At 38.1% G+C, this 21957-nt stretch overlaps 1 protein-coding gene and 1 long non-coding RNA gene across 2 annotated transcripts in view; one reads left to right on the plus strand and one right to left on the minus strand.

The window, feature by feature from the left end:
- Positions 1-15075, minus strand: part of ctnnd2a (catenin (cadherin-associated protein), delta 2a) — a 287583-nt gene extending 272508 nt beyond the window's left edge. The window contains exon 1 of the mRNA XM_082184574.1: positions 14887-15075. The gene's annotated coding sequence lies outside the window, so the exon portion shown is untranslated. The remainder of the gene's footprint in view (positions 1-14886) is intronic.
- The window catches only part of LOC309509781, a 667378-nt gene that overhangs the window by 77085 nt on the left and 568336 nt on the right, over positions 1-21957 (plus strand). The gene's annotated exons all lie outside the window — the stretch shown is intronic.

The raw sequence follows: 21957 nt of genomic DNA on the forward strand, positions 1-21957 counted from the left end.
TGGCGGTCAAAAATGGTTTAAATTCCTTTAACACCAACAGAGTGGTTAGTGTAGCTTATCACTCAGGTGGCATAATTAAGGGTATAGTCCAGGCATCAATGAAAAAGAAGATTTACGAGGTTGAAGTGAGTTAGCTCGGGACACGGGACACAGCACTGCGGCATTGTAAAAACACTCAATAATAACCAAAACACTAGCGAAAGCGGTAGAGAGGACCTGGACTTTGGACCCGGAAAGAGTATTAACGGAGAGTGGTTACGTCACGACTTAACAACCGAATAATTCAATCTGCTTGCAATCACATCATTCTCTATACTAGGGCACAGCTGATTGGTTCCCGCTGTATCAGTAGCCAGTGAGCTCACTGCTCAACCTTCAAAATAATTGGTCAACGTTTACTGTAGCAGTTGCAGCACGCTTTCAGAAACCTCCACCTTCCCCAGCTCCACTTGTATTGATTTTTTAATCCAAAAGAAAACTCAGAGAAACAAATTATAGAACCATCAAACATTGACTACACGGAACAATGAGACAATTAATTTAAACTGGAACCAAAAACACGGAGCACATTCAAAATGATCCAGCTGCAAGAGAAGCATACCTTGTAAAAAGAAAAGAGAGGTGGTGAATCTTTTATAGCCAAGGTTTGATACCTCTTAGTTTTCGGCTTCAACAGAGCAACATGTCAACAAACTTTGCACTCAAGTAGTTTGACAGCTGATCAGACAACTGCAGGCCCACACTTGAGCCACAAAGTCAAAGCAGCTTCAATGCACACCGTGCAAACAGTCACGCTAGGCTACGCTCACCCCTTTGGAGGGAAACATCTCCATAAGAGTGACACCGGCATGCTTTCTTTCTTCCTCCCTCCCGTCCCCTCCTCCTAGGCTGTGCTAGGCAGTTGTCGGGCAAGAGAGGAGAGAGTTTATATCTCATCCATACCCATGGTCCCTGCCCAGGTGCGCTGGCGCATCACTTTATTTTGCCTGCACAACTCAGCCTGTCTCCACTAAAACCATCATTGACACACTGCTGTCACAATAAACCCACCCATAGCTGTTTCTCCACAACACCCACCTGCTTTTGCTTTTCCTCCTTTAAATTCCCTGCAGCACACTCACCCGAACTCTCAAATACTCAATCACCATTCATCCTCCTCTGTTCTACTCCCATTTGCTCATTCCTTTAAGCCTTGAAGTAGCATGCAAACCTTGGTTCATTTTCAAGTCGTGGTTCCAGGCTGGTTTAGCTTCAGGACCCAGATTTTACATTTTATCCAACACTTTACCAAATCTGTTTTATACAAAATTTTATTTCAATGGTTTAATGCTCTCAGCAGTTGATAAATTTGCAGAAAACACATTGTGGCTGGCTCAAACCATCTTTATTCACATTACAAGGGAATCTCTATTAATGTAGTCTTGGTCGGATTTCATTATACCTAAAAGATTTTTGTTGACCAAGATGGCATCTGCCAAACATGGCATTTGACCCTTAATTTTCAAACGGGGGTTTCTCTAAATATCTTTTTATATAACATAATATACTGAATGAATGTAATTTTAGCTTCCCCTTGTGGTCCCTGACAAACAAACAGACAAATGAACAAACAAACGACAAAAAAATTACATTAAACATATTAATTAAATTATATTCAAATCCATTAAATAAATAAAATAAAATATGTTTAACAAATTGTATTTTTAGGGCTGTCAATGTTAATGTGCTAACTTAACATTTATTAAATATGTTTAACAATTTCTAAACACATTGAATGAGAAAAGTGCTACGCAAATTAATTTGAACTGAACTGAAATATTTCTGACAGTCCTCTAGTACAGTGGATAAGAAAGGCACACAGTCAACTTGACAAATATTTAAGCAAACATTTTCCAGATGACATTTTAATCATACTTAGTCAAACACTGACAATATAAAAGCCCATTATATCATTTTGGGGGGAAAATCTTACTCATACTGTACAGTATGAATGGATAAATATAAAGCTATTATACCTCAGGATGATCATATTTGGGGTTCCATGGCATCAAAAGTTTGAAAACCCCTGGTCTAGAGCATCCTGAAATATTCATGATTTGTTTTTCATCCCAGCACAAAGTATTGTATTCCTTTAGTCATTCTCCAGTCCACTAGATACATGCATAACAGGCCACTATGAAAAAATTGAAATCTAATCTATAAAGCTATTAATGTTGCATCTCTAAAGAGAAAAACTGTCCAATGCCATTATTATTTCTCAATGCTGCAGTCGTAATGCTATAAGCGCATGGCATTCAATTTCAGCCTGGTAATATGTAGAATAAACACAGCCTTCTTATCAGCATTTGGGTCGTCTTGTAAATTGCTTTATTTTTTACATGCATTGAAATGCATATACCCTTCAACACATTGAGATACAGCAGTGCATTTCAGACCTGGAGAATGGATCTTACCTCCCTGCAGGAAACACAAGACATGACCTTACAAGACAGGTGGATGTGTACAAAATGAACACAGCAGTTTTCATTTTAATGCGAACAGATGGTATGTGCATGCATTTGCATAGAGTCCTCCATCATAACATACAGTATCTAGAAGGATTACAGTATACATGTTTGACTCACACACCCAGAGATCTGCTGCGCTGATCCAGAGCGTGAAATCCGGAACATGCAAATCTCCACCAAGGGCCTGAACATGACATTTTTCCTTATCTAACACAAAACCAAAAGCTTAGCAGTTATATTGATGCATAAGAATGTATTCTCCATGGATAATCATTATTCATATGACCTTCTGATGTATGCTGACCAATTATACAACAACTTTAGTGATTAGAATATGCTGGATGTCATAACAGTTTCATGTGAAACAGTTGTTGGTATACACAGGGTTCTCACGTCACATCTGACCAGTGAATTTCCATTTCCAGGCTCCAGGCACAAAACATTCACTACTGCTTAGTTTTAAGTTTATAATAGTTAAGTCACTATAATCCAAAAGCAGTATTTTAGTTGTACTACAGACCTTTTTTTTTTTTTTTTTTTACTATTATTTTCTATTGTTAAATGGGCATCAAGACATGATTTGGCCATATGGTGCTCCATATGTTTGTACACCGGCACCACGCTTTCAAAATCAAGGGTTTTCTCAGGATATCTTTGTTTTTCAGTCTTTTCAGCTCATAGCAGGGCCAATATCATCATAGACACTGAGAAATGGTCAAATCGTCCAATAATTAGAAATGGTCAAATTGTCCTCCCCCTATCCTTGATATTCTTGATGCTGCTCTGCTGCACTCCATTACACACCACTCTGTTTGTTGTTAGGATGAAAAAAGTTGTAAAAAGTAATATTTTTAGACTGGTCTCCCTCAGCGGTCTTACAGCGCTCGTCAATGTCAACATGACTGAGATGGAAAATTAAATCAAAGGTGGCGAACCTTATTGTTCACATAAGACAAGTGTGAACTCCAACATACCGCTTTAAATGTAACTGTGAAAGAAGCATGATAAGATGCAAGTAGCTTTATTAACTAGTTACAACTGACAGCAAACCACATAACTGTTTTTATGGCCCAGCTCCGGGGCACACAACCCCTTTTCCCTCGGCCCACATACTGCAAATAATGACGGCCCTGGAGTGGCCCAGATCTGGATTAAGACAAGGGCCACACATGGCCCAGCTCTGACTGACATGCCATTGCCGACAGGAGGCCAGCAGTGCCCGCATGAGGTCACATTCGGGGTAAGATCGCTTACTGTGGGAATATCCAGTGATACCAATTACTTATCTTTATCATCAAATTTTGTTCTTTTGAATTAAAAAAAATACTACCATTACATGAATCATGTAATTCATACCAGAAAGTGAATGTGTGCATATTCTATAGCAAATAATGCATATTATTTCCAAATAGTTTAAATGGATTACTTCTCAACTACGCAATGTATTTTTATTTATTCCCTTAAATACATTTTAATCCTTTAATTCTTTTTTATTTATTTTTTTACAAACTTTCGTCTCCCCCTAATGTTCAAGACATGGTATAGGGCTCTTATATTCCAAAGGTATAGACAAACAGAAATCGCCGGGAACATCATTTTAAAATTTAGATATATTTATGTACCATGCATGGTTATCATTATCAATCATGTTTTGCAATGCAGGACACACTATGAATAAAGCACCCAGTGATAAAATGTGACTGGACATACATTTTTTTTTAAACTGTACTCTAAACACCATATAAATCATAATGAGTTCAGTTCACTAGTAAAATGTAATACATATCAGAGATGCTGCCAGCCACATACATAAATATATTCAACCGTTCCTGTTTGCTGCCCCGGGACACTGTCTGTGACAACTTATTGCATGTGTCATTTGGCAACTACAAATATACTGCAGTTCAAGTTTTCATTTCCAGCCAAGTAAGACTGCAAAACCATTATGCACTTGGAAGATACTGTGTGTATCTGGAGTGTTTAATTGCTTATGAATTCACATAATTAATTGTCCATGTGGTCATTGCAAATGATTTAATAAAAGCTAAGGCAGTTTGATCAGACTTAACTGAAATAACCAATATGGTTTTGATATTATTTTGATATTTAATGAATATCTCGATGCATATTTATGATGGAGACATTTTGATCCAAATCTTCATTTTTTGTGTACAGGGAGTGATCAGAATAAAATGTAATGCTTAATTAAATTTGAGAAATTATCACACAAAAGCCAGTGAGCCATTTAGAATTTGCTCATTTATATTATATGAGACATGGACAAAGTTTGTAAAATGTTAAAATTGAGTTTCAAGTCCAGTGGATATGATTTTCTTTTGTGACTGATGGTTCCAATTTACCTCCATCTAATGTCAGAGTGATACATATAATTTAGTTACAGAAAAGGGCTTTGGATCCTGTGGTGAAGTGTGACAGACACTAAATTGTCAGATGTTCTGTAAAGAGTTGCTCTTTCTCCTGTCATTTGAAATCGAGGCCTGAAATTAGAGCTTCTTTATTAATTCTGTGAATGACCTATATTAAAGTTCAGTAGGAAAAACTACAATATGAATCTATGCGAAGTTGTTTCTACCAACCATCTTAGATGTGTTATTTTTAGACAGTATCATCATTATGAACACAATGAGACAAACGATGGCTGGGGTCACAAGAAATATGAATATCTAAGCCATGTATAATCTACAAAACACCTGCATGTGTAGAAGGGGTAATGAATCAAAAGCAAAAACAAAACTACACTACCATTCAAAATTTTTTATGTTTTTGAACTATGTCTCTTATGCTCACAAAGGCTGTATTTATTTGATCAAATACAGCAAAAAAGAAAGGAATTTTGAGAAACATTACAATTTAAAATAGTCGTTTTCTATTTATTATTATTACTTTTTGTTATTTATTTCTGTGAGGGCAATCAGTGTTCAGTGTCACATGATCCTCCTTATCAATAACAGTTGCACTGCTTAATATTTTAATATTATTATTATAAAAATGTTTGATGAATAGAGTTCTAAAAAACAGTGTTGATTTAAAATAGAACTCTTTTTACTTTTGATCAATTTAATGCATCCTTCACAAAATAAATATCTTTAGAATGGTGGTATATTTAGTAAATTGAAGTTACTCCTGACTGGACTAGAGACACGTGGCTCTAATGGATTTTATGTGTTTGACTGATGTTGCAAGATGAAGAAAACTAATTTTGCACATTTTGCATATTAACCAGAAAACATGGTCATAAACTGTTGCTGACTGGCAGGAATTCATTTAGGTTTTGCTGATTGTGAATTAACTGGTTGGCTAGGCCTGCAAGACCCATTTTCAGCCAAACGCAAAAAAAGATCAAAACATAATTTGCACTTTTCAAAGCAGTTTTACTTTAACTTTATTCTTATTTCAAAGGTTAAAGTATTCCAGCTTTGTTCTAATAGTGAATTACAATCATTATCACTCTTTAGAACTTTAATGCTTGGTTATTTTGTGCCAAACCACCACCACCACCAAAAAAAAAAAAAAAAAAAATCTGGCCTAATTCACTGGTAACATAAGGTTAAAGGTAAAAAATGGCACAAATTAAACATGCAAATCAGCACAGTCACAATTTATTATTTGGTGTGCCAATTAGTTGGGTGATTCAGGGTTAATGTTTACCATATGTGTTTTTAATTCAGAATTCCTATTTAAATTTAGGGATTTTTTATTTATTTTTTATCTACAGGAAAGATGTAATGTAATCGACACAACAGTGTGACATATTGAATAGACTGCATTTCTGTCCCTCACAGCCATGTTTTTGTTTATGCCAAATTAAATATAGTGTACAGTCTGACAAAGGTCGACCCAACACCATCCATATGAGCTTCTAATTTGAGCAGCCCTGCTGACCAGTTTGTGCCATTCACACAGCGGTACGCTTGCTGAAATGGGCCGTGATCATGAGACTGTGTGATTGAGATTAGCGAGGGAGGATCACGTCTTGACTGGCACCAAAGGAAGGGCGATCTCTGTACCAGGTGGGCGCGAGGACATCCTGCTGCAATCTGCCTGTGGTTGCAGTAATTGGTCTAATCACTGTTCCATCTCATTTTCAGTGCACATGGACTAAAATAACAAAGTTAGGAAATTAGCACAGCTAGAACATCATCTCATTCTCAATATGATCTGAGCTTTGCGAGAGAAGTTGGGGTAGGAAATTATTTTACAAGGGTGGCGTAAAAACGTAAGTGCCATTTCAGCAATAGTTGTGCCATTTATCACGGCAAGATTGTGTCTAATCTGTTTGTTACAGACAACTGTCACAAACTCATGCTGGGAATATATAAAAGAGGCTCTTGTGGCACTCCGCAATAAGCCATTCTTGATAATAACGGGTGACTCTCATCAGCAATGCAATCATAAGCGGCGGTAATTAGCAGCTGTGAGAGACAGCAAATCTTAAATTAATACCCCTGATTATCACATTGATTATTTCATTTAGTTGGTGCATGATGGGGTGAGAAAAAGTTAGTTATGAAAGTATATAATAAATGCTAAAATCGAGTGCTCATAAGGCTTCAGATGTTACAATAAATATCATACAAAAAATTTCAGATATATGTCATACATTCTCACAGAGTGCAATTAAAATTCCACTTCCATTTCGATTCAAATTTAAAATTGAACTTGCTGCTTTAACTTGCAGCAAGTCAAATTTAAAATGTTACTTGCCGTGGAGTGTGGAGGTGTGGCCAATTCAATTCAAATTCCAACTTATGAATGTAAAGGAATAAGAATTTTGCACAACCCCAGATTTTAGGGATGTGTCAAATTGCTAAAAGGCACCAACACAGGTAAGCAAAATCCCTCTGAAAGACAAAGATGAGAAGGCATGGATTTGCGAGGGAAAACAAGTATTGAGGTTGAGGACAGGTTGAGGACGTCATTGATGTGGGAGGCCATCTAGGCTCTATAGTCAGCAGCGACTTTAGAGAGTATAATCTGTTTTTCCTCACCCGTGACAAACGGGGATAAGGCTCAATATTATCTCCAAGGTCAACCTGATCCTGGCACTGAAAAGACGTGCCCAACCGGAGGAGCCTGACTCGCCTCTATATCCCTTTCTCCTCCTTATCACCGTCTAAACACACTTGTTTAAACAAAAGAGACCAAAAATGCCCACATTCACTTTCTCTCATGCTCTCTTTACCACATCAGTGCCGCAACGCAGATAACTTAAGTTATAACCACCAGCAACACATTTTGACAACAATAACTATATCTTTTATGCATTCCCTTCTGTGCAAAGGTTAGATTATACAGCTATTAGAGAATTTAAAAGGGCATTGTTGGAGCTTTATGTAACCGTACAATTAAAGGGCAAAGGTCAAAGCAATTTTCTCAACTGAAATTGAAAGTATTACTCATGAAAGGTGACAAAAGCTTCAATTAATGCATAATGACAAATTCATACAAAAAAAAAATGGTACAAGCACAAAAAACAACAACATGCAACAAGATTAATTTCCGTAACATTTCCTGTTATTACACTCTCCATGGAACACTGACCAATGTGCCCTCTCAGCGGATATGAGAGTCCAGGGTAACCATTCAACCTTGTACGCCCTGCTTGTCCATTTCTTACCACCATAACTTCCTCCCCCATGATCCATTACAAGGCCCTTGGAGCAGGACCCGTCACAGTGATGTATTTAAACTGTGCTGCACGGTCACAGACCGCTCATGGCCCCGATTCAACAAAATACTGTAGTTCTTCCCTGCGTGAATCTGAGACTTTACCGAATGGCCAAGTGGCTTCCAGAATTTTATCTCTGGATTGATTTTCTTGGGATTGATTGTGGTTAAGCTTTAAGCTATATATGATATTGAGGTAATCATAAACAAGAGCTAGGCTGCTAAGTGCTAAATAACCAATATAATTAAATTGACTATATGTACACTGCAATTCATTCCCAAGTTTGCCAGCCCACAGATACATAAGCTAGCACTTTTAACACTTTTACTCTAGCAGTGTTTATACAAAACTAGGCCTTCATTCTCTGCCAATAACTACTTTCGTCACAATGGTTTGTCCCACTTCCTTCTAAATCCTGCCATCACAACTCCCAATGGAGTCCAGCCAGGAAGTCTGAATGTCATGGTAACAACGTTGCTAATGGTTGCTACGGTTTCCAGCTGACTGCTCTGCTGAGGGGCTTCTAGTGATGCCCCAGCACCCAGCTCTACACCTTGAGCAGTCATTCATGAGAGACAAGTCCCCCCCATTTCTCACTCCCCTCATGCTCTGGTGGGGATCTAAAGCTAAAAGTCACCCAAGTCATTATTCACAGATGACCTTTTCCTCTATCGAAGCTGAGAGACACTACAAAAGTTATATGGCACATTGATAAACACTATTGCTTAATTCTTAAGACCAAACCTAATTATTGTAGAACTTGACATAATGATAATATTTGATTTGAGAGCAACAGCAGAGGCTAAGTTTTTCAGTGAATAAATATTCAAAACTTCATCACGCAAAGCAGTCATATGATTTCAGAAGAATCAGAATAGACAACAACGGACATAAGGACCACTTTTATATTGATAGCCCGTTCATTTAAAGTGGCCCATTATGCTATTTTAAAGGTTTCGAATGTTGTTTTGGAGTCTCCTACAACAAGTTTACATGCATCAAAGGTCAAAAAGCATTTTAATTTTCTCATAATATACATTGCAAATCACAACATTTTTCAATGATTCTCAAACGACTCGTCCGAAGATTCAGTCTCTTTAAATCCCGCCTTTCTGAGAGCCTTCTCTGCTCTGATTGGTCAGATGGCCCAGTCTCTTGTGATTGGTCTATCGCTTACAGCACATGTCAGAAACTAAACAACCATTACCATAACTGAATTTCAGCTCCGGAGGCTTCCTCAGTCCTCAGCTATTGTACACACAGTAAAGACAGAAATGATGGCATCGAGTTTACCATATAAACCTAGTTATTCGACCAAAACCTTCATTGCAAGGACGTTGAGCAGGACGTTTCTTAGTGATAACTACTCATTTTGACATTGTACATTATAAGATGTTGAAACTTTAATTCCTCACCATCAGCATTAAGTGTATGTCCATCGACAAACCGATATGTATATTTAAATGTATTGCGGTGCACATGTGGGAACTGTAATAACTGTATCAATAACAGCGCAACCATTAACACCATCGACAGGCATTATGCAAATATGCTACCACATTACGTATGCAGGTCACGGAAGTGAGACTGGAATTCCTGATGACTCGTTTAGGCGGTTCAGAATCGATTCTTTCTTTGTGCATTTTCGACTTTACAACTTTGAAGACCGTTTACATTCTCAGACAGCTATATTACACACTACATGAAAGGTAATATTCGAAAAAAGCATAATAGAGGCACTTTAAACAGCACCTCCCTACCTCAACTGACTCCTACAAGTGCAGCTCTTCCGCCAGCTGTGGTCACTAAAAAAGCACTGCCTTGTTGTTCCTTCACAACGAGGCACAAAGTCACTTTCCTAATGTAGTTTAAATAAATATAATGCATTTATCAACACTGACACAAGCATCATTCCACTGTTTCTAGGTCAAGTTAACTATACATATTTTAAAAGTTGTTTTCGCAGTGACACAAAACAAAAAAAAGAACAGTGCAATTGCGTATAGAAATACGAAAATATAAAATAGTAATGGAATACGCATAGTTATTCCAAACAAAAGCTGGGAATTTTGGGGTTTTCAAAACCAGTGTATCCACAATATAACTATACCTATAAACCTGGCCTCATTTGTTTCCACTGATTTTTGGCGAAATCACTTCGTGGCTTGATTGCAAAATGCCTCTTCAATTAATTTATCTATCATTTCAGTATTTGGATGGGGACGACACAAGCAGATCAGAAGGGGAGGAAAAAGGCAAAGACTTAGAAAATGGTTTCATCCTTGATAATTATGTGCAGTGAAGCATGACTCTGCAGGCAGCACCCCAGAGAAGGCTGAAGTAATCAGTCAGTCACTGCACCCTCTACTGGGGGAAAAGAGGTCTGAGAGGTCATCGTTTCTGCTGCGAAACCTGAAGGTGCCCACCGCTGTATGTGCAGCAGCTGCCTTGTTAATGCCTCAGAAACTAATAGAAATGAGGGATATCAGATGCCTTGACATAATAGTGTGAATGTGTGTGATATATATATATATACATACACACATAGACACACACTGTATTTATGTAGAGAGATAGCTTATATAAAACAGCATTACATATTATAAATATAATTATTATATCATTGAAAAATTGTTTGATCTCATTTCTCATTCATTAAAGGACAAAGTAAAAGGTGGCACATATTACCATATATATATATATATATATATATATATATATATATATATATATATATACACAGTATATATATACACAGTATATATATACACAGTATATATATAATATACATGGGGATATATATCCCCATATATATATAAAAGTGTGAAAAAATACAGTTCTTCAAGAAAATACTCTCCTTTGATTATTGCTTTCATCTCCTATCCTTTCTAGACATCTTTTTCATTGAGCAGAACCCAGCTGTCAATCAAATATGTCGCTGGGTGGAGCCCAACCATGCATTTGATTTCATTTTCAGCACAGCTAAAAATACGAGTCTAAATATAGCAGGCTTGGTGATGAACGCTTTCCGCTCAAGGTGTGCAAAGCAGCTGAGGTGCAACGCACTGACAGGACGCAGGCATATTCAGGAACATGATATGACAGGGCATTCGGCGGGATTTAACGCTGAGGGAAGAGATTCCACTGCGTCGTTTGATTAACCCCCTCTTTTCCCTAGCCAGTGTTTGTTGTTTGATTCTTAGACCCTTTCTTCCACCTTTCCAAAAAGAAAATCAATACGGTGAGAGACACACTCACACATACATGCACAGACTCCACTGACTCAGCAAATGAGGATCAGTTGGTCAGAGAATTATTTCCCTCCACAGCATAAAAACAAGACTATAATATAATATAATATAAAGCAAACACTCTATCATGTGGAAAATAAAACGTAGAGTATGTGAAGCTAAACAAGCAGAAAAGCCCATCAATGAATCCTCATACTTTTTAAAGCATAAAAAAATGACAAACAATGATACAATAGGATTACGGAATATAGCCCACTGTTTTTAACACATCTCCAACACCTTTTATGCACCAAAAAAACATCAGAAATGCTAGTGATCACGTACTCCAACTCACATGACCTTGATTTGAAAAACAAAATTACCAGTAGGCCTATTTACAAATTTTACAATTTCACACTTAAGTTTCACACTTAGTAATAATCGGCTATATATACTTTGCACAGATCCACGCTTATAATATCTTAGCAATATTTGAGGCAGAACTGTGGGAGAATGAAATTCTGTGATTTCAAATCAAAAATAGGACTGTCCCAGGAAGAAAATGAAACATCCGACTAGTACTACAGCTAAAAGCACCAAATGTGATTGTGAACAAGTGTGATACACAATGTTCAATGATGTTTTTACACAACAAAGAATATTGAGTAACATATTTCCAGGCACATTTTTGCAAATGTAGTATCAAAGCCACAGCAGAACAACCGTGTTTGTAGTGTTTTGTTGAATCAGTGTTGGGTGAATGATTCAATGACTCACTAATGTGGGCTGTGTCGGAAAGATTCAAAATGCTGTCTTTGGAGAATGCATTCCAAGGAAGGAGGCATCAAGGCATGTCCGAATCTAATGTTAGCTTCACTTTCTGTCTCCTTAGATCCCTTCATCTGATCGATTTTTGAAGACATCATAGCATTCCAGCGATACCATTGATATCCCACAATCCTGTGCATTCCATTCTGTGACAGTTAAGCTAGAAAATAAAGTTGAAAGTTGCGGTTGGTCGTCAGTTTATGTGTGAATGTACAGTAAGTTTGTGACCAATGTTTTCCACTTCTGATCTTTTCTACGTTCTGTCAATTCGTTTTCCACGTTCTGTCATTTCGAGCGCAAAATTACATTTGTAGTAATTAAATATTTGCTTATAGTTATCACCAAAGCTCCTCTATTTTGCTGTAGATCATTAAACCGTTACACTGCCTCAGAAGTCTTTCTGAAATCAGTTTCATGAGGTACTTTCATGTGCAAATGCTGCCTTACTGAGGCAACAAGTCAGCTGTCCAAGTTTTCGGACGCAGCCAAAGTCACTCGCTACATTTTAAATAGAGCTAAATCTAAGCTAGAGCAAAATCTACCTAATTTTAGTTTATTCAAGCTACACATTTCTTGTATCAGCTAATTCAAACCTAACACAGACACACTATAAATACACTACTTGCCTGACATCATTATCATCTTGTTCGCACACAAAATTATGTGTTATGCTGAACCTGTCCCTTCTGGCTTTAATGACCTCACTGATTTGAGCTTAATGAGTCAACTAAAGTGACAGTATTTTTTAAAGCTTGTTATTGCCCACAAGTAGATGATGTCTGTTAGCTCTATATACATATCACACAAGTTCTGTCTCTTTTTAACCTGTACCTGTCATGTTTTGTTCAGATGGAAAATAAAATCTCCAGTGAAAATAAAGGCTCCAATTAAAACTGAACTGCCACTCATTGTAACTCAAGATACGTCCGATGGTTAACAGCATAGCCTAAGCGTAGATTAAATAAATAATTCATATCATGGAAGAACAAATATGATGACAGTTTCTTAAACGCCAGGCTTTCTGGATGCTCAATTAGCCTTTGGAGACCTTGACAGCTAAACTAATTAGGAATCTGCACAGCCAAACCAATCTGCTCAGTGGATTGAATCATCTGAATAACTGAAATGATTCTCATGAGTTTCTCATCTTCATCCAACAGAGTTAATGCCTGATGACCTGGCCACAAGTTGATTTTCTACGAACAACAGAAGCCTGAGAGCCAAGCATGAAATTCATCTGTTAAAATAGTGCATATCTGTGAAAAGCACTTCACACGTTCTCCCCATTTCATCACCAAACACATGGTGCTTTTCAAGCACACGGCAACGGCACAGAAGACAACCGAGAGACGGCAGACGAGAAGAATTAATAGCGATCTGGCCAAATCTTCTGGCCCGGTAAGAGCAAACAAAACTGAAGCTCTCCATTATCTCTATCTCCGTGCATGCTTTCAAACAAACAGCAAGGAGATAACTGAGATGTTTTGATAAACAGGCTCTCAGAGCTTTAGACGTCCTTCATCCCATTAGCAAGCTGCAAGCTGCAAGCAGCAGTGTGTATTTCATGTGAAACCGTGAAATGTGCAGAGGCCAGCATTGAGCATTCTGTAGATAACATTACACGCCTTTGATCCAGCTTTGTCCCTCATCATCTACAGCTCATTCAGTGGGCTTATTTACAGATGCGATCAGGCACACTGTGGAAAGATCTGGCAGTCAGCTCTCCAGATCAATACAGTATTCGCTCCTAATGGAAAAAACTTTGTCACCTCCTTTCCAGCACTGTAAAATACTCACACCTGAAATGCCAATTAATGCCTTTGTAAACAAAAATTGTCTTGACATATTGCCAAACTGAGAGCATAACATCACTTCAAGAACAGCACTTGAACATGAAGGCAAGGTTAAACAAGACAGCGGCTCTACAGGTCTACAGCAACATCCAATGTCTACAACCAACACACCAACTTACTGCTCCACACAGTGCTTATATTTCTGCATAAAGAGCAAATTATGACAAAGTAATAGATGCAGGAATATCTTGAAATCATATTCAGTTCAACACTGCTGGAAGTGGACCAAACTGAGCTCGTGGGGATGTATTGGTAGACCTCGTGGCATTTGAAAGGATTTTTTTTTTTTTATGTCTGTTCAGCCGAAACTCTGGATTACTTTAAAGGAAGTATCCCAAATTCTCATTTAGTTATACCAACTTAATACCGTTCTCAAGGTGAAAAGTAAAGACCTTTGCAAATGATGTGCATAATTACCTGGCATGTCATTGAGGAGCTTTATTTAGGCGTTTAAGAGAAAAAAACTAAAACATTTCTATCACATCCTACCCTACACCTTCCACTCACCCACCTTCCATTTAAAATTTGGGTCAGTATCTTCGAATGAGCTGTAATACCAAAATCTATTGTTAAACTGAGCACAGTATATATGCTAATGCTCTGTTTTCCTCTTTATTCAGCACATTGAGGCAGGTTTCTTAGAATTGCAGACTGTGCTACATTCCTCCATTTTAACCAAAATAACAGGCATCTTTAACAGACAGAACTGAGCAAACCTGAAATAGTGCATTTCCCCGCGAACAAACAGTGAGTGCAATGGAATGACATTGTACACTCACCAAATGATGTCCAGAGAACAAACGCTCTCCTCTCCCCGCTTTAAATCCGAAATTCAGCTTAATAAGAATCCTACGTTCATGCCCTGTAAAGGTTATTTAAGAAAATGAACTGTTGTCTGGATGTTGACTCAGTAAAGAGCAAGCATCGGCTGCTGAAAGGCAACGGAGGCAGAGCGCGCGGTGATGCTGCCTTTTCAGCTTTCATCCACACACATACATCCACGCGCAAGTCTCGCGCTGTTTTCATTCACAGAGCACCATCTTCTGGCAGTTTACACACCTGTTCTTTAAATTATATTAGATGGGACCTACTCTTTATGATTTATTTCTTACAGTATTGCGGATTTAAGCATTTTAATAATGTATATGCCTATTATTTATTATATTTCTATTGTGATACCCCTTATTGATTTGATTTATTTTAGGCTATTTACATTTAATTTGTCTATTTTGTACGATGACAATATGCTCATATCATATCTTTTTGCACAACTTTTAAACACATTTGCATGCAGTCCTAGTTATAAACAGTTTTGGCAACTTTTGGCTGTTTGGTCTTGCATGTATGCGCGCTCTGACAGCCTGCCACACGCGCATGCGCAGCGATGTCTTTCCAGTTCAGGTGACATCATTCTTTTGGAGCTGAGCGGCGTCTTTTGTGCACAACACATCCATTATTACACAGTGAAAAAGCGGTTCTTCTTCTTCTTCTTTTAAGAAAACACTACAGTGCTATAACTTCTAAAGGCATACCTCAATGGTATTACTCAAGAGCTTTTTCGTTGCCAAGACGTTAAGGCATGTGCTCACTTTTAAACATACACTGAAAAATATTAACTGGAGTCAAAAGTAGGCTACGACAACTACCCCTCTCTCTCTCTCTCTCTCTCTCTCTCTCTCTCTCTCTCTCTCTATATATATATATATATATATATATATATATATATGTATATGTATATATAGATAGATAGATAGATGTTTATGTCTTATTCTAATTCTTGATTATTTAAATCGATCAATACATCATGTCATTTGTCGAGGTGGTTAGCACTGTGTAGAATATAGCCTAGATTTGCGAAGCTTCACACTGTCAGACAAAAGCGCCATCTCTTGGTCATTGTGGAGTCACAGTCACAGAGTGTCAGTGTGTAGACCGTCCGCGGTTTACATATATACTGAGCCTATAATAGCACATTGTGCAACACTGATTATTACTGGTCAGTATAGTTCCACTCTGAACATGAATCACTTGGGTGGATTCGTCTCTGTTGAATTACGATAAATGTAGCCTATTCTGCTGAAAAAACAGAAACAGACTTTGACGTAAAATGCTGTTCTCGATGAAGCAATAGGCCTTCATGTTGCCTCATGAGTGAACTTATCAAAAAGGACATATGAGTCTTTATTGTTAGCAGATGACAACACAAAAGGGGACTTTCAGGCACAATATGCAACTCAAAGAAATTGGCCTGCACATTAGAATTCACATTGGGTGAACTACGCAAAATGGGATAAATAGTTTTGGTAAATTTGTTATTTAGCACAGATAAAGGCTTTTATGTATTTGCCACAACCTGTAAACGTTTTAAAAACATGTCACTTTTTTTCTACTAGCATGCTCTTTTTTGTTTCCCCAGTATTTGGCGACAAGTGAGGTTCAATCACTCAAACGATTCGTTCAACAACACAGAATTATTCAATAATGAAACACCACAATGGCTGCTTCCGAAATTGCATACTCTCTCCATGTCATAATTACTATTATGTAAATTTTGTCCGACTTGAGACAGTGCTGACTCCATATGACTGTGACATTATGGCATCAAAGTACCGCAAGAGTGATTTGAGAGCAGACGGCTGACTCAGCCGGCGCAGCTTCTCAAGAGCGGCTGCACGAGCTCTGATGACGACACAACTGTTCCACGATTGGCCGGATTCACCGCATGACAACAATCACGTGTGTATGTGTTTATTCTGACACCTTCTGTTACACTAATGCTCACAAATCTGTATTTGTATAACAGTAAAAGCTATTTTCATGTTGTCCTGTTTATTGTGTTATATTGTGTCATGTTTATCAAAATAAAACTTCATTGGTATTTAAATAGCATAGGCTGAATATGTTGAACTTTATTCTTGTACAAACAGACGCTGTATTGTTAAGCAGTACATCAAGTATTGAATAAAAATGTCTCTGAAACATCTGTGTATTTGACAAATATTGCATTTATTTCACTTCAGCTGTGATAAAATATGCAAACACAGCGCAAGCATCACTTCGGGAAGCAGAAAGTGTCAGAAGTCTCCATTTCTTCTCCTTTCCTTTTGGATTTCGTCTTTTGTCTTTGAATTTTGTCCCCGCAATCACTTTCATTGAGGACTACTATCAAAGACAGGCTCATCAGCATTCTGGTGTCGTCACTACATCAGTCATTTCATCTCAGTGATATGTATTTTCATTGTTTTATGCACTTTTGATGTCGATTGGGTGTAGAACTTTACTCTTTTTCAATTTTGCTCTTTTTCACATACACCAGTGTACATTTTGTCGTAAGCAGGGCTGTATGAATAAAACGGATATGTGTACTCTCGCTAAACTCACCAATTTTATTTATTTTTTTAAACACACGGGGCTGCAGTGTTGGGCCACCTTCTTAACAGAATACCCGACCAGTTATTCGCAGTATGGAAAACATAGCATTTATTCAAATTGTTAATGAACAAAGAAACCGAGCAAACAAAACAAAAATATTGACTCATTAACCCTCTGAGGTCTGAGCTGTTTTCTGGGCCTGGAGGTGTTCTGACATGCTCTGACATTTGTGTTTTTTTCTGTTACTAGTGACATTTTCATGGCTAAAGTCTAATTACACTGTATTCAGCACAAACTCTGCTACAATAATATATCAGCAGCATGTATGTAAAAGTTTGTAGTTTTGAGATAATGACATTTATGCGTGGTTTGTGAAAATACCAAAAAAAATTGTCACTGAAATAAGGCCATGAAACCCATACTGATTATTTCTTCACAAGACTTTTGAAAATTGTATGACGAAGCCTAGAATATTTGCTCCAAAACTATGTGAAAATCACCCTGACTGCTCATTCAGATAAGACAATATATTGATTTAAAATTTCTAAGACGTGTTTTGTGTGACAAAGCCATATTCGAAGAGGCGTGATCATCTCATGAATATGTAAGCTTTTAACACCTGAGAAAGACAAAGACACTCCCCTAACTGCCCTATTAGGAGCGATCAGGCCCTGTCATTCAGAGCAACCTTGCACAAAGAATGAGGAGATTTAAAAAAGAATGGCTTTTAGATTGTTTGGATTTATTTACAACACAACATAATCCAAAAATACACAACAAATGACAAAAGAGCACATTGAAAACAATGACTCAAAGACAGAGACCTTTGTGCCATTCCTAAAAACATTGTACATACCATTTCCAAGGTGTTTGATTTTCACTTTACCATGTTCATGTACAGAAACTCATGTGAATGTTGAAGTCAGCAGGACTCAGTTGCATCTGGTCCCTGAAAGAAAAGAAAAAAGTGAACATACTGGTATCAAGAGAAACTAGGCCTGCACGATTTTGGGAATACATTTTAGATTTTTCTGGTTAAAATTGCTTTTTAAAATTCACAGAATACACACACACACACACACACACACACACACACACACACACACACACACACACACACACACACACAAATGTTTCCAACAATATATAATATAAAGAACACCATATTTGTTGTGCCTTGTAGGCATAAGCTATGTGCAGTACTGCATAAAATAATTTTATTTTACAAAGCAGCCTATAAATCTTCCAAAAGATTTCAGTAACAATGCTAGAGAAAAATATATTGATTATCTTATGTTACTTCAAATGTTTCCATTCGTTATGATGATAAGAAATGAGATAATGGTAAAAACATAAAGCCTAATGTTTGGTGCATTTTTCCTTTCAAACGCAATCGTGCTCCAAAATATGATACATTCAAACCCACAGCGCGCTCCAAAATATGATACATTCAAACGCCATCGCGCTCCAAAATATTAAACATTATGGTTATACATATCTATGCTTGAGCAGATATCCACAAACAGTATTTAACAGTAAACACGGGTCTAAATAGTATAATATTCACCATATATCTAGCAACAGTTCAACTGCAATGTGAAGTTTATGCAACAATACCATAAACTAATAAGTAAGAATTTCTTACCTTACATCTTTCTTGTCTTCAAATCGCGTTCTTCTTCTTCTGATGTAAATCCAATGTAAGCTCACAGCGCGTCTTCCAAACTCGACGAAAAGCAGAGACTTGTGAAGTGTTTTGGTGTTTTGTGTTTGAGGTAACGAGGGCGGTCGCGTTCCATGTGGAGATTTGCATGTGAATCACTTTTGCGCGAGTGGGCGTGGCCGAATTAAAAGTAATTAGCAAGCGTTTGAGATACTGGACATCCTGTTGGTTTTATACAAATTACTTAAACAGAGAATATTTGTTTTCAGTTTGAATCCGATCATTTAAAAGTACACACTTAAATGTGTATAAAGGTGTATGGCTCATAAATGTGTGAGAAGGATTCGCTGAGTTTTGTTTCAGTTTATAGACGTGCTCAAGAAAAAAAAGTTCACCGCGACGGAGAGGCAGAACGCACACCCTGTTTATTTTCTTTATTTTACAAAAGCACAATGTTTTGATTTGATTGTAAGTGGACACATACAAAAGTAGAAATATCACAGATTCTTTTTTTATATTTCTTTTTTCTGTATAACCATAAATGACGGAGTAATTTAAGTTTATTGTACTACAATGTGAAGAAAATCCAGCAAAACGCGGGGGCGCGTTTTCCGACCTCAGAGGGTTAAAGGTTGTATCAGTGACATACGTAACCGAGACGTTCCCTTTCAAGGGAACTCGAGCTGCGTCGAAATTCTACGGGAACGCTAATACCCACGTCGCCATGCGAGCAAGTGACCGTCCGTGTGAAATCAGAGCGCACATTCGGACAAAAGCACCTGCGCCCCTGGAGTGGAGCTGAGGTCAAGATCATAAAACCTGATGAATGTGTGCGGTGAGGACCAGCCTGCCGCATCACAGACATCACGAAGTGAAACTGACAGTAAAGCTTTAGAAGCGGCCATACTCCTAGTAGAGTGAGCTCGTACAGCCAAAGGTGAAGGCTGACCAGCTGACTCGTAAGCAAGTGAGATAGCCTCGACCACCCACTTGCTCATCCTCTGCTTAGATGCAGGACACCCCTTTCTGAGTGACCCAAAACAAACGAACAACTGAAGACTTCCTCCACAGGGCAGCTCTGTGGACGTAAGCATCTAGAGCCCTAACTGGGCAGAGCAAATTTAGTTTCTCTTGGTCCGACGTCTGGAAAGGAGGAGGACAGAAAGCCTGAGTACAATAGGCCCAACAACATTAGTTGGAACCTTAGGAACATAGCCTGGCCTGGGATGGAGAAAGGCCTTTACCATGCCGGGCGAGAATTCAAGGCATGAAGGAGAAACTGAGAGAGCTTGAATGTCTTCAATTCTCTTGAGAGACGAAATGGCAAGCAGAAAGTTTTTAGAGTGAGAAACTTCTCCGAAACCTCTTCAATAGGCTCGAACGGAGCTAGGGAGAGGCCTTCCAAAACAATGGCCAGATCCCAAGTCGGTACCCTCGTTCGGACTTGCTGGCCTCAACCTCAAAGTGCCACGAAGAAAGCGTGTTATTAGCGGGTGTCTCCCCAAAGACACCCCACTCAAAGGGACGTGGTAAGCCGCTAGTGCCGCCACGTACACCTTCAGTGTGGAGGGGGATAACCCTGCGGAGAATCGCTCCTGCAGGAACTCCAGCACTGCACCCACCGGGCAGTTAACCGGGTTGCAGCGTTTATACGCCCACGTATAAATCTAATTAATTATTATTCATAACGAATTATGATCAATAATTAATAATTTAATTATTTTTAATTATCTTCAGAATTTACCGTAGCAGAATCAATAGTATGATCATTTTTTTAGTTCATCCAATGAACAGAAAGCATAAACAAGTATTAACTCTAGGAAATATAATATCTTCATGGCCAAGAAAGAATTAATCCCCAGCTAACAATAAATTAAGAAATAATCACGGGTAAAAGCATCGGTAACTTAAATCGAAGTTCAAGACAATAAAATGTATAAGCAGTACACAAGCAATCTCTTTTCAAATACAAACAATACCTTATTGATTATATACTAACACATAAAGCTAATATCTAACACAAACACACACACACACATTCATACGAGTTGCAGAAGGAAAACGAGTAAGGAAAGATTAAGTTTTAAGAGTGAGTTTAAGAGTGAGATGATGAAATCCCAAGTTTATGCACTTATAAGACATGACCTGACGAACCATCAATCATTAATTTAACCCTTCTATCGTTTCTTAGACAGGTTATTCAATTTATATCCATACACCAGTTCAGCTCTTAGTCTGGAGATACTTGCTTGTCTTTGCTTTTGGGGATTCCCTTTTGAAAGGGGTTTTCCCGGTCCATTTGTTGGCTGGTGTCCTTGTGCCTGGGTCTGGGGCGGCCAGTCACGTGATGTGCTGGCGGAATGAAAGTCTTTGTTTGAAGCTGGCTTTGCAGAAGAAACGTGGCTCGAAATCTTGTCGCAAAACTTAACTTAGAACCGAGACTCACAACGGAAAATAAAGGAAAACTTAGAAAAGAAAAGACAACTTAGACGAGAGTAGTAAGATGGCTTGAATAAAGCTGTTGAACCCGTTCTTCTGATCTTAATTTGGGTTCTTTGTCTCTGCGTTTACATGGTTACTCGTCTGATTGAGATCTTCATCCTTTTTCTGCCCATCTCTCTTGAGAGTGGTTGCAGAGCGTTTCTTGGGGGTGAACCCAGAGATAGAGAGCAGAGTGCAGAGAGCAGAGAGCAGAGAGCAGAGAGAGCAGAGCTCTTCTCTATCAGAACATTTTGAACGAGCAGAGTTAGAGAGCCGAGAGAGAGAGTTTGTTTTGGGTCTAAGATTTTAAACTCAAAGTTGTCCAACCTCCAGG

Source organism: Leuciscus leuciscus (genome assembly GCF_965113295.1).
Source record: "Leuciscus leuciscus genome assembly, chromosome: 11".
In the NCBI taxonomy this organism is placed as follows: Eukaryota; Metazoa; Chordata; class Actinopteri; order Cypriniformes; family Leuciscidae; genus Leuciscus; species Leuciscus leuciscus.